Here is a 13415-nt window from a genome sequence, read left to right on the forward strand (position 1 = left end):
TCGTAAAAAGTTCCCTCCTATCAACAAGCAACAAGGAACATCTTTCAAACATAGACAGATATCAAAATGGAAAACAACTTATTTGTCTTTGGTGGAAAGTAAAAATGATGACTGCATAAATATAATTTGAGAAGCCATGGCTTCTCAGCTGGTGGCAAGGTCTGAAGTTCCCTCCTTCTATATTTCAAAGGTACTATGTTAGTACTTCTCTTTTCTTCATGGACAATTTTATATTCATATGGGAGCAAATGCTTGGAGAAATGGGATGGCAATAGCCTTCAAAATAACCCAAAAAGCTTATTTAGACTTTTCACATGTGAGGGACTGTTCGCTTTACATATACTAACTCATGCAATCCTCATGACAGTTCCATTTCATAGATGAGAGAACTGTGACATAGGGAGATTGTGACTCACCTGAGGTCATGGGGTTCTGGGACTGGCACAACCTTAGCTGCTGTACCATCGACATCCACGCTGTTAACAACTATACTTTCTGTCCCTTCTCTGCTGTTCCCATTTTACCTTCTTCACCATCTTCTTTAAGGTAGGACACCGTAGCAATGCTTCTCCTAAATAATTGCCATGAAACAGAAACTTGAGCAGCCAAACGGCCTCTGTTTTAACCTATCTCTAAGTCACTTGGCTTAAGATATATGTGGCACTTAAGAAAGGTACAGGGGTGCCTGTGATCATGAGGAGAAGAGGTGAAGAAGAGCATCCATTCTGTGCCAGGTACTGGTCCAGGGCCTTTCTATGTTTGTGCGGGTTTCCCATGGATGAAGCAACTCATCCAGGTGTAGGAGACAGTGATGGGCTTGCAAGAGTGAGAAGGATGGTCTTTCTCTATGTTCAGGGACCCAGGGGACTTAAAAAGTCGTGAGAGAGAATGCTCTGTCATGGTGTGCTATTCAGTTTGGAAACACTCTCCAACTCAGCCATGCTAGATTGGGGGTGTGCTTTGGGAAAGTGGCTGACAGTGCGTGTCAGCGAAAGCAGCTGGGTAACCTAAAAGTCTGTACTGTGGGAACTGACCCAAGAGGTGGGATAAGCAGATGAAACTTGTATCATATACTAGTCCTCCAGGGGAGAGAGACTTCTGTATTCACAGAGGTTCTTTCTGCACCCCTGGCACGTGCCTGCTGACCACAGCAGCTGCATTAAGCTGAGCCCCTCCTTGGCCTCATGGTTTGGTGGTTGAAGACATGTGGCAGCACAGTGGGATGCTTGGGTAGTGAATCTGACAAGGAGGCCAGATGGCTTTCACCCTGAGACAGTGACAGCTGCAGCCACATTGAAAGTATGCAGCCACCAGTGGGACTGAGCAGCTCTTCTCTCTGCAAATCCAGGGCTAAATATCTGGATTGAGGAAGGGCCACACAGGAGTGGAAACCTGGAGGACCAAGAACTTCTTATGAAGAAAAGATGAGGGCTGGGGCTGGAGTGATTAATTTAATTTAAATATTCCAATAGCTGGGTTTGAAGCTATTTTATACCCTAAAAGGGTGAAGAAGGAAGTGTACATCTATCATTGCATGAGTCCTTAGAATATTCACCAAAGTGCATATTATTATCTACATTTTGTGGATGAAGCAATTGAAGCTGAAACAGATTAAGTGACTTGCCCAAGGTCGTATGATTGGCAGGTAGGTGGACGCCAGTTTGGCCTGTAAAATGTGTTTGGGTGCTGTAGCACCAAAGCACAAACATACTAGTTTAAAGAGTGAGAGTGCCCAATTTTACCAGCATGAGATATCCACTCCTCTGGGCCAGCCGATAACCAGAAGGAGCAGGTAGCTTGCCAAGGAGATCCTATTATGACTGTGTTTTGTAATAGGCATTATTAGGGCAGAGAAGGATGACCTAAGATGTGGGATGGGATTGGTCCAACGTCTAGAAGCCATTGTTCTCTCCTTATCCTTTTTTTTTTTTTAAAGATTTTACTTTTCCTTTTTCTCCCCCAAAGCCCATCGGTACATAGTTGTACATTTTTAGTTGTGAGTCCTTCTAGTTGTGGCATGTGGGACACAACCTCAGCATGGCTCAATGAGTGGTGCCATGTCTGCACCTGGGATCTGAACTGGCGAAACCCTGGACCACCGAAGCAGAGTGTGTGAGCTTAATCACTTGGCCCTCGGCCCGCCCTCTTTATCCTTTTTTAAATGATCACGTCAAGCCCAGTCAGGCCATCATGATAGAGTAAACGATCTCTTGCCTTTTAGGCAGCAGCTAGCAGGGACGCTGGCTAGCTGTGTTCCGAGGCTATCTTAAGGTTGTTCCAGGGGCTGCCAGCAGCAGTGGAATTATAGTAGGCACAGTTTCTGAACTCAAAATTGTGACATCCTATAGTCAGTGACTTTTTAAGTGCCTGCCACATCATAAACTCCCTTTTGAGAAAAGTGCACATTACTTATTTTAGTGTTTGCCAACTCATGTGCCTGCAAAAGTCAGGCACGTAAATAAATGAGTGAAGCTAGTTGACATTAGGGAGATTCAGGGACTATGGTGAACTGGAGAGCTCAGGCGCCTTTTAAAGGGGTCAGCCACTACTCAGTCCCTGTTGACTGTAGCTGGTGTTTTCTAATATTCTGGTTTTTCAAGAGAAGCTGGAAATCTGGATTTTTACATGAAATCTCCCTATGTAAAACTGTTGATTGAGCATTATAAAAATAATAATAATGTATGAGCCGATATTGTGCTAATCAAAACAAACATGTCTGTGGCGGCTTCCAGCCTCTTGGTTGCAGTCATCACTGTGCACAGAGGTTTAGGATTAGCACTTCACCCTCAGCACCTCTGTGCCGCCGTCAGCTGATTGGAGAGGAAATGGCCCAGAGCAATGGCAGCCCTCTTTGGGTTCTTCCTGGAAAAGACCTGTGGGAAGCATCCTCTTCAGTGGGAAAGCTGTATTTTGGACGGTGAACGTTCACCTCAATCAGGTCCTCCCTCCTGGGGAATAGGAACAGAAGACAGAGAGTTAAGTCATAACAACAGGAGTAGAAGTAGAGCCCAAGACTCACCAAGGAACCTTAATGGCAAAGCCTTGACCTTGGATGCCTGCTGCTAAGAGGCTGATCACGTGATGGAATGGCTAGAGCTGTTGTGGCATACAGTGGGTTGCTGGAGCTAATGCTGTTTTCTGAATGAACGTCAGGTTTTTCTTTTTCCTTTTATTTTTGAGGAAGATTAGCCCTGAGCTAACATCCGCTACCAATCCTCCTCTTTTTGCTGAGGAAGACTGGCCCTGAGCTAACATCCGTGCCCATTTTCCTCTACTTTATGTGTGGGATGCCTGCCACAGCATGGCTTGACAAGCAGTGTGTAGGTCCGCCCCCGGGATCTGAACTGGCAAACCCCAGCCCTTGAAGCAGAACATGCAAACTTAACTGCTGCACCACCAGGCTGGCCTCTCAGATTTTTCTTCATGTCCTGTTTTATCTCTACAATGTAACCCATTAACCTACGTAAACCTGAATATACCTGGGAATCCTGTAATTTCAGAGATGCTGGGCAATGCAGGAATCTGTGCTCTGATATACACATTTGTTCATGGTAGAGCATCCCTTCCTCCTCACACTGATGGGATCTGGAGTCCACGTGATCCTGCCCCTCCTGCTGATTGGATAAGCGGGCATACCTTGACAAAGTGGAACCAATCAGATTCTGCACCTGAGACTCTTCTTGTGGGCTGGACATTTCCGGTGAAATTCATTAACATAGTTTACAAGATGGGGATTCTGCTTCCTTTTCTAGCCTCATCACTCACCAATCTCCCTGACACTGTCTCCACTTCAGGCATTCAGGCCTTCTTTCAGGTCCACAAAAGGCTGTGATCTGTACTGCCTCAGGGCCTTTGCATGTGCAATTCTTGTTTCCTGGTGACTAGTTAGCTTATATACAGACTTTCAGATCTCAGTCCAAATGTCACCTCTTCAGGGAGATCTATTCTTATGCTTCAGATTGTATCAGAGCTTCATTCTCCCTCCCTCCTCATTATGCACTCTTCTGGCACTATACGCTTTCTGGGTCTTCATAACGTTAGTTTAATATGGCCCTTTATTATGGCTTTTCTTCCTGCATCCTTCATCATCACAGAAGTGGTTAAGAGCATTACCTGGGGGTCAGATTTCTTGGGCCCAAATCCTGGTTTTACTATTTAGTAGGTAGGTGATGTTGGACATGTTACTACCTCTCTCAGTCTTAGTTTGGTCACCTATTAAATGAGGATAGTAATATCAACCAGAAGGCTTCCTCCATTCTCTCTTGGGGCAGCCATTGAGTTTGAGTGATCTTCCCATCTTTTTGTGTGCCCTCAATCTATACTTGCAGAAGACTGATGCTTTTCAGAACATCAACTTAGATGTTTTTATTCCTAGTGTTTCTTTCTGGTATTTAGGTAACAAGAAGAAGTTCTGAGCTCATTGTCTCAAGAAAATGATGGCATATCAGAAGGAGAAGTAAAGAATATTTCCTTGATTTTTGTTTTTTAAAAGTCTAGGCATTCAGAGGGAATCTGAGAGGATGTGTGTGAACAGACTATCCTAGAGATTTGGGAGAATGCAAATGAGAAAAGAAAGATAAACAGTCCTACTGAGTTCCTGTAGTTCTGTGTGGCATGGGAACAAAGAATGATCTCAAGAGCTTAGGAACTTAGCCAGGAGAAAGCTTACAGTCAAGAATTGAGATGACATATCCCAAACCTGAGTGGATGAATGATTGACGACCAGGAGGAGGACCTAAGGAGAGAGACAACCTAATCCATGCCTGTGAGGGTAAATAGCAGCCCCCATAAAATGCCCTCATCCTAACAATGCATTAGCACTCTGTAGATGCCCCACAAATTAGAAGTAACCTTGGTTGCTTAAGATTAAACCTCCACTAATATGGGAACTTGCACTCGAAATAAAGTTCAGAAATTACAACAGACATATTTCTCTCACATTTGAGCTTGGAGACTAACATTCTTACATATTTTCTAAAAAGAATATATAACGAAGTTGTTTCAGTACCATTTGATAAGGAACACATCTTTTTTGCTATAGTTCTCAATAGCTGCTCCAGAGGTAACCAGACCATATCCAGCTACTTGAGCTCCAGCACCCCTCCTGGGATGGTCTCATCAGCAATGGCAAGGGTGACAGGTGACTGTACCTTATTAACAGTAATGACAATTCTGGCAAGGAAAGCCACTTGGGACCACTTTCCTGGAAGAGTGACTTGGTCTGTGGCAGGCACTTAAGGATTTATGAACTCTTTAGAGATGGGGTATCCTTGGTCCATGAGGCTTTGGGGAGAGAGGAAGGACATTTAAGTGGATTAAATTTCATAATATAGAGTCCCATTGGGTGATCTGATTAATTTCATATAGGATTTGCTGAGCATTTTTAGGAGAGCATTATTAGAGATTTGGCACTGTATATGAGGGTTGGGGGACTTTGGGGGTGCCTACAAGATGTAGATTTAAAAACACAGGATTGGTGCAGAGTGGAAAAATTTTAATTTGATCTTTGCTGCATTAATAGATTGAGGATGGTGAGATTTCCGGTCTTCTTGGTGAGGCCGGATGACAGCTGAAATCTTTTGGTTCACATTTTAAGAGGAACAGATAGAAAATAGAAAGCAATCAAGAAAGTGAAACCACGTTATATGAAAGATGGCTGAAGTATTTGGGAATATTTACCTACCAGAAAGAAGGCTCCAGGTGACACTACTGCCAGCTTTAAATATTCAAAAGCCTGTCACTCGAAAGAAGGATTACACTTATTCAGTAAGGCCCCAGGCTAGATCTAGGATCAGTAGGTACGAGTTATAGAAAGATAACTTTTAATTTACTACATACAGCAGGCAACTCAAATAGAGATGTCTGAGGATAGAATGGGCTGAGTTCATGGTCAAACAAGGAATTCAAGCATAGGTTATCAAGAATATTACAGAGACAAGGAGGTGCAGTGTAGTAGTCAAGGCTCAGAGATGGAATTGAGTTCCACTTTTGGCACTTACCAAATATAGGACATATAGCAAATTGCTTCATTTTTTTGCTTTAGTTTCATAATCTTTAAAATGGATATAATAATGTCTACTGCATAATTGTTGGCAAGGGTTAAATGACATAATTAACTTTAGTCTTTAGTTGTCTAGAGAGGGAACGTGTGTGTAGGTGCATGTGTGTATATGTGTGTGTGTGTGTGTGTGGCATTTCTGGCCTTCCTAACCTGAAGTTCTCTGATTCCAAAGTCTTTGGCAGAGAAAAGTTGTAAGAATGAGCTATTCTTCTGCATTGCATAGGTACTCCCCAGTATTTTGAAATGGGCTTAAAAGTCTTTGAAAGTGCTCCAGTTTGTTATGAAATTCTTTGTTTTGATGTGGTTTTCCCCAATCAAAATTTCAGTTTATAAGAGGTAGAAAATATTTGACACTTACTCTAGTGCCACCCAAGACTGAAAAATACCCCTCACTTTGCTTGTGCAGAATGAGGTATGAGGATATTTTACCTAGGAGTTGAAAAAGACAGAGAAGGATGAGCAATCACGATTCGGGCCCCTGGTTAATAGCATGATTTGATTGTGTTTACATATCAGACTTGTGTTTGGGGACCTCTGAGCCTCTGTGCACGTTTATCAAATTGCAAACAGCACCATTTATGCACAGCTGGTGATAAAGCACTACCACACAGCTGAATTGCTCTCCCAGTGGAAGATGATTATTTCCCAAGATAAAAGCTGGCTACCTGATGCCAGAGCAATTCATCAATTCAATGACAAAAAAAAAAAGGAAGGAAAAATCAGACAAATCCCTCTTTTGGTGTAGCGTAGGGTGAACAATTGGTTGATTGACTGGGTTTTTGGCTGCAAACACAGCCAAAGCAAACCTAAAACAGCATGAGGTATTCATGGGAATTTTCATTTATAATATAATTGTTTCTGCTAAGCTTTCTTTTTGGTTTCCAATTTGCTCCCAAGTTAACTGTGGAGGCCGAAGTGAAGTGGTTACATCATCATTAAGGGGAATGGGTTTGTCTGCTAACAGGAATTGTGGTTTTCCAATTTGATGGCACTGTGTGGTTTTTAATGATAACTTCTATGGATGGCGGAGGTTTGGTTTGTAAAAAGGGAGAAACTCTATCCTGAAATCAATACTCTTCAGAGGAGACATCTCAAAATCTAAGAGCAACTGCCCTTTGAATTTTGTTTTTCTAGCCACAAGTAAGGTGGAGTGGAATATCCCTCAGCTTTGAAGTCAGAAAGAACTCATTCATTTGTTCATTTACTCAGCGTGCTTTCATGGAACTCTTTGTTTATTGCCAAGTACCATGGTAGGCTCTGGGAATTCAGCAACAGACTGACAAGCTATTTCCCCCATAGACATTACAACTTAGTAGGACGGTGGAGGTGGAGGGACTAGACAATCAATATTTAAATATTCTTCAAGTCCTGGCCTCTGTATTTTCTATTTTTGTGACCTACAGTAACTTATTAACTTACCCAATGGTGCCTCATGCATAGCAGGGCTCAGCGAGTGATAGTTTTCTTAACTTTACTTCCTACCCTATAGGGCCCTAGAAAAAGACCAAACTGGCTGCGTCTCAGTTTTGGTTGATGCCCTGCTTGGGGCCAGAAAAATGAAGATCCTTGTTATCCCTCGGAAGTGTAGGTAGATCGTGGATGAATTGGCTTATTGTCTAAGGTTGCCGTGAAGGTCTTTCTTTTAGGGCCCAGAACTAATCAATCTCCATCTTGCCTTACCAAAGAAAATACTTCCAGATGAACTACTTTCAACCCGTTAATGTTATTTTTTAAAATCCTACTGCACATAGCTTGTCTTGACTGTGGACTTATTCTACCTTTTCCTGAATTTCCACCAATTAAGGTGTTTAAGAAAAGCTGTGAAGGGTAGTGGTCCTTGTAATCACCCTCCAGGAGGTGGAGCTTGTTTTGGGGTGCTGTTAGGACGACTGTGTGGTTGCCTTGTTAGAGATTGGGACATGGAAGAACAGATGGTGAATCTATTGACAGAGAAATAAATATCATTATTAATCAATAATTATAATTTTAAGTGTAAACACAGTTTATGAAGGATAAAAAATGTAGTCCACAATGCTGTTTCTCAAATAAAATATGTTTGGAGTTCCAAACAATTGAATTGAAAAAATTTTTGTCCTACATACAGCCCATTGGGAAGTTGAGGGCATGAATAAAATATGAATGGAACGTTCCCTTCATCCTCTCCTATTACCCTTCCCTTGCTCCAGGTACTTCTAATTTATATTTCATTCTTAGTATAGATTTCTTGTGTGGTACCCAAATCTTTTCTCCTTGAAAACTTAGTAAATCTATATTATCCAGCAGAAAAAAATATTAAGAAATGTTTTAAAATATTGACAAAACTCCCACTCTCCCCAGAAGATGCTTGTTTTGCTCTGGCAGCTATCAATCTAGTTCTTTAGTTGTGCTTATAGGACAAGATGCCAAAAGGAAATCTCAAGAAGCTTGGAAGAGACAAGAAGGATTTTCATTGAAAAAGGCAGAGTTATTGGCAGGAGGGAAAAAAAAAATCCAGAAAGGATAACTAGGAGGCAAAGATTCTATTGGGAGGGACCTTGAGAGCTTGGAGGTGGGTAGGAAAAAGATTTTGTGGGCAGCTGCCATGTATGCGATACACGGAGAGAATGATAAAGGAAAGAAAGAGGATTTTACAAAGTTTGGCTCTCCATTATAAATGTAATTTACTCCTGGCCTTCTTTTAGCAGAATAAAGTAAAGATGTAAATTACATTCCAATTATTCTGGCTTCTGGGTAGATCTTTTTTCTTTTGGGCATGCAATTGTAAGGAGAGTTGGGGGCTCAGAATGGCTTTATGAAATTTAACTTTGAATAAAGCATTGAATCCATTCATTTTTGTTCTTTAAAACTCCCTGTTTTTCCAGGTATCCTTTAAGACATTTCTTCAGTGTTGGGAAGAAATAGCAGAAAATCCAAGGGCTTTCAAGTTAGATAAATCAGAGTTGGAATCCTAACTCCTCACTTGCTAGCTGTGTCTCCTAGGACAAGTCATGTCACCTCAACAAGCTTCGGCTTCCTCATCTATAATATGGGGTTAAGAGTACTACTCTGTAACACTGTTGTTATCACGGAAACAAAGGGACAGTTAGCAAAATGTCTTGAAAGGACTGGGCTTCACCAGTCTGAGTCCCTTTAGGAAACAGATGGCCCATTCAAATTAGGAAAATTTGAAGGAAGTGTACTAGCAGGACTATTTTTAAAAAATGAAGTATAGGAAGGGTATAGGAAATTGCAAAGGACAGTGCAATACTCTGGGGCTACCAGCTTCACGCCTGAAGGACTGAGTAGAAAGAGTGGACCCAGGAGATGGAGAAGCCTGTGTAGAGAAACCTACCAGAGAGCTGCTGAGACCTTCTGTGGAGAGATGTGGTCAGCCCTTGGCAACCTCTGAGGTATCGGGAAATGAATAGGGCAGCTTCCATCCTTTTCTCCTTGTCTCCTTCCAATTCCTCCAGGGTCCTCTATTGGCCAAACCCAGCTTGAAGCCATTTGGTAAGAAAGTCCACTAAGGTCACAGGAGGTGAGCCATGGAGCAGGGTGGAGAAGGATGGAAAGTGGGGCTGAGGGCAGATTGAACACATCCATCAAGCTCAGTAAGTGTTATTTTCCTTCTCCTTTTTTCTTTCCCTATAGCATGGACAAGAGGGTATCTTACCCATGGAAGAATAAGCACATTGTAGAGCTGTTACTAGTCTCTGAAGGCCTGTGCTGTACATGTGAGTTCTATAGATTGTGACACAACACAGACATGGCTCTAGAGCTGGAAATGAACACACACCAATCTTTATTTAAAGGACAGCAGGAGAAGCACAGCTGGTCTAATGCCTGACTCCCCATGAGAATGATGATACAGAGAACTTGCTATGCGGGTCAGAGATAAACAGGAGCTCTTGTTTCAACAGTGGCTTTTCAAGTTTGCCTCTTGGCACGAAACTGACTCTGGCAGAGGGTGTCATATAAACAGGGCACAAGCCCAAGCATGTAAGCCAGTCACAACTTAGATACATTCTCACCCTCTAGCCCACAACCCACAGCTAGATGACATAGCTGATGGTAGGGTATCCTTTCAGAGAACATGCTATGGACCACTTGGAGCTTTTCAAAATTCGTAAATGAGTTGAAGAACCTTTGGGAAAGAATGCTTTGTCATCACTGGTGGTACAGATCTTTGATTGACAACATTTGTAAAGCCCCTGACCTTTGGATACATAACTATTCTCCTAAAACAAAACAAAACAAAACAAAATGAAAAACTCCTTTGCTGCCATAGTGGGCTGAGTGGTGGCCCCCCAAAACATATATCCATGTCCTAATCCCCAGAACCTGTGAATGTTACCTTATTTGGAAAAAAACCCTTTGTAGATATAATTAAGTTAAGGATATCAAGATGAAGAGATAGTCCTGGATTATTTGGGTGGGTCCTAAATCCAATACCAAGAGTCCTTATAAGAGACATACAGAGAACAGACACAATGAGGAGAAGTCTATATGAAGATGGAGACAGAGATTGATGTGGCCACAAGCCAAGGAAGCCAATGCCACCAGAACCTGGAAGAGGCACGGAATGGATTCTCCCTTAGAGCCTGTGTATGGAGTATGACCCTGGTTGTTGACTTCTGGCCTCCAGAACTGTGAGAGAATAAATTTCCATTGTTGCAAGTCAACAAGTTTGTGGTAATTTCTTATAGCAGTCCTGGAAACTAATACACCTCCTATGAAACCATCTGTGTTCTCACCTTGACTACAAAGCAGTTCGAGTCTTAGCAGCTTGAAGAATTATGGAAATAGTACAGAGATCAAACATCTTGGAATAAGTTTCTCTGAAGTTTACGAGAAATCGTCTTAAATCCTGGAAAGCTGTCTATCTAATTTACACCTTAAGTGCTGGCAAAAACATCATTAAGTTGAAAGAGGCAGTAGGAAGAGCATGGGAGGGAGGAATGACATGTCCTAGATTCTGGTACTGGCGTTACTCCTCGCTGGCTGTCTGACGTTGGAAAAGTCATTCAGGCACTCCAAGCCTCGATTTTCTTATCTCAAAAATATCTGTCCCACTTACTTTACAGACTTGGCAAGAAGATTACATTATATATGTTACTACCCATCAAACTGCAAAATGTTATATTATACATCGTGTTATTCAGAATATAAGCACAACATATATATTTCTTGAATTAAATTGGATCCTACTAACTCAGAATTTGCAATGATTCGGAAGAGGGATACATAGGAGTCAGGAAATCAGAATTTTAGTCCACGCTCTGTCATGAAGAAACTTGGACAAATTGTTGAACCTTTTAGGGACACAGTTTTCACAATTGTTAAGTGAAGGAGTTGGGTTGGATAATCTCTAATGTTGCTCCCATATCTCTGATTCTATAACATTTTAAGAAAATGGTGATTAGTAGGATGAGACCCTTGGTGAGCTTGTTCCTTCTGATGGATTAAATTTTCATGATGGATTAAATTGCACATGGTTGGCCCCAGTCTAGGACTTCACATGGTGCAGTCGTGCTGTTGCTTCATCTCTTAATTACATTTATCAAGGAGAAGTAAGCCTTTTCCCAGGATGCATAGCAAAAGTCTCGTAGCATCTCTTTGGCTCTGATTGGCTGAAATATCCATCTCTGAACCAATCACCGTGACCAGAAGGAATTCAGGGTGCTGGCTGAGTTAGGTCTGTGTCATGTGATTCATTGCTAAGGCAAGAATACAGCCCCAGTGTGCTGGAGCCAATTGATTGTAACATTTCAGTAATTTTCTGAGCTAGTTGCTAAACTCTTGGTAGCATTAAACTGGAAAGGTGGGAGTATTCACACCACAAATTAGGGCTTTATTTGTTTATTTTGGAGAGCTGGTTTACCAGCACTCAACTGGGTATAGTCCTGTCCAAGCAGAGTAGGAGAGGGTAGGATCACCCTCAAAAAAGGAGGTTGTTATCAAAATAAGGCAAGAATAAATGCTGCAGTTGGCAAAAAGCTATTCATTAAACCTGGAAACTCAAAACCAAAATATCCAACGTTGAGCTCTCTTGTTCTTCAACCTGCCTGGTCTCATGGATTTTCTGTCTTAATTGGTAGCCATCACTCCAATCACACACTTAAGTCTAAAATGCGATATTTAATTTTTGGATGCTTTTCTTTCTCTCATGACACAATTAAGCCTCTTTACTATTTTTCCATCTCTTCCTTTATTGTCACTGCCCAGTATGCAGATTTAAGCTTGTTTGATCTCTCCCTGGGCTATTTCAGGATTCTCCTAATTCGTCTGCCTGCTTCAGTCATGTTTCTCAGATCCATCGGCACATCACCACCAGAGTGAGCCATCTAAAGCACATCTGACCAGGTCATTACTTCTTCCTAAATCACCTTCCATTGAGTAATGGATAAGGTCTGTGGTGGTTTCAAAATATTTTCACAAATTCTTCAATATCCCTCCCTTTAAGAGGTAGAACTTAGTTCTCTCTCCTTGAGTATGGGCTCAATGAATAGAATATAATGAAAATGATGATGTGTAACTTCCATGACTAGTTCATAAAAGGTATTACAGCTTCCTCCTGTTCTCTCTCTTGGTTCATTCACTCTAGGGGAAGCCAGTTGTCATTTTGTGGGAGCACTCAAGCATCACCATGGAGGGGTCCACAGAGCAAAAACCTGCGGCCTCCTGCCAACAACCATTTTGGAAGCAGATTCTGCAGCCCCAGTGAAAACTTTAAATGACTATAGTCCAGGCTGATGTCTTGACTGCAACCTCATGAGAAGTTCTGAACCAGAACCACCTAAGTGACTACTGAATTCTTAACTCATTAAAATTATGAGATAGCAACTGATTATTGTTTTACACTGCTAAATTCTGGGTGCAGCAATAGATAATCTGGTTTCAGCCTACCATTTTTTTCTCCATCATTGAACTTACCACTTTTCAAAAACATATAAGTCTGTCTTCTCCATTATAGTCTGAGATTCCTGAAGCAGGTATAGTAACTCCCCAGTACACTGCTATGTCCCTCTGTAGCAGACTGTATTTCACAAAGATGGCTGCAATGATAGCTCCCATCCTAAGAGCTCTTCTAGAACCTTGCCACTTCCCCATCAAGAGGTGGATTCTATGTGTCCTCCCCTGGAAACTGGATGGAACTTTGTGACTGTCTCAAACAATAGAGTAGAGCTAAAGTGATGCCATGTTACTTCCAAAGGTAAGTCATATAAATGCCATGCGTTTCTGCTTCTCTCTCTTTAGACTCTTACTCTTGGAATTCAGCCACTATGTTGTGAGGAAACCCAAGCAGTCTGTAGACATGCCCACATGGAGAGGAAGCATCTGGAGAGAAAGCAAGGGCCCCAGGTCCCAGCCAGAG

The 13415-nt window shown here is 41.9% G+C and overlaps 1 long non-coding RNA gene across 1 annotated transcript; it reads left to right on the forward strand.

The window, feature by feature from the left end:
• Nucleotides 1-418: 418 nt before the first annotated feature.
• LOC111771914 (uncharacterized) lies at nucleotides 419-12887 on the forward strand. The gene is made up of 3 exons (XR_002810447.2): nucleotides 419-546; nucleotides 9514-9651; nucleotides 12645-12887. It is a non-coding gene; the product is annotated as an uncharacterized lncRNA (long non-coding RNA).
• Nucleotides 12888-13415: the final 528 nt, after the last annotated feature.

The sequence above is a fragment of the Equus caballus genome, chromosome 9 (assembly GCF_041296265.1).
Source record: "Equus caballus isolate H_3958 breed thoroughbred chromosome 9, TB-T2T, whole genome shotgun sequence".
Classification (NCBI taxonomy): Eukaryota; Metazoa; Chordata; class Mammalia; order Perissodactyla; family Equidae; genus Equus; species Equus caballus.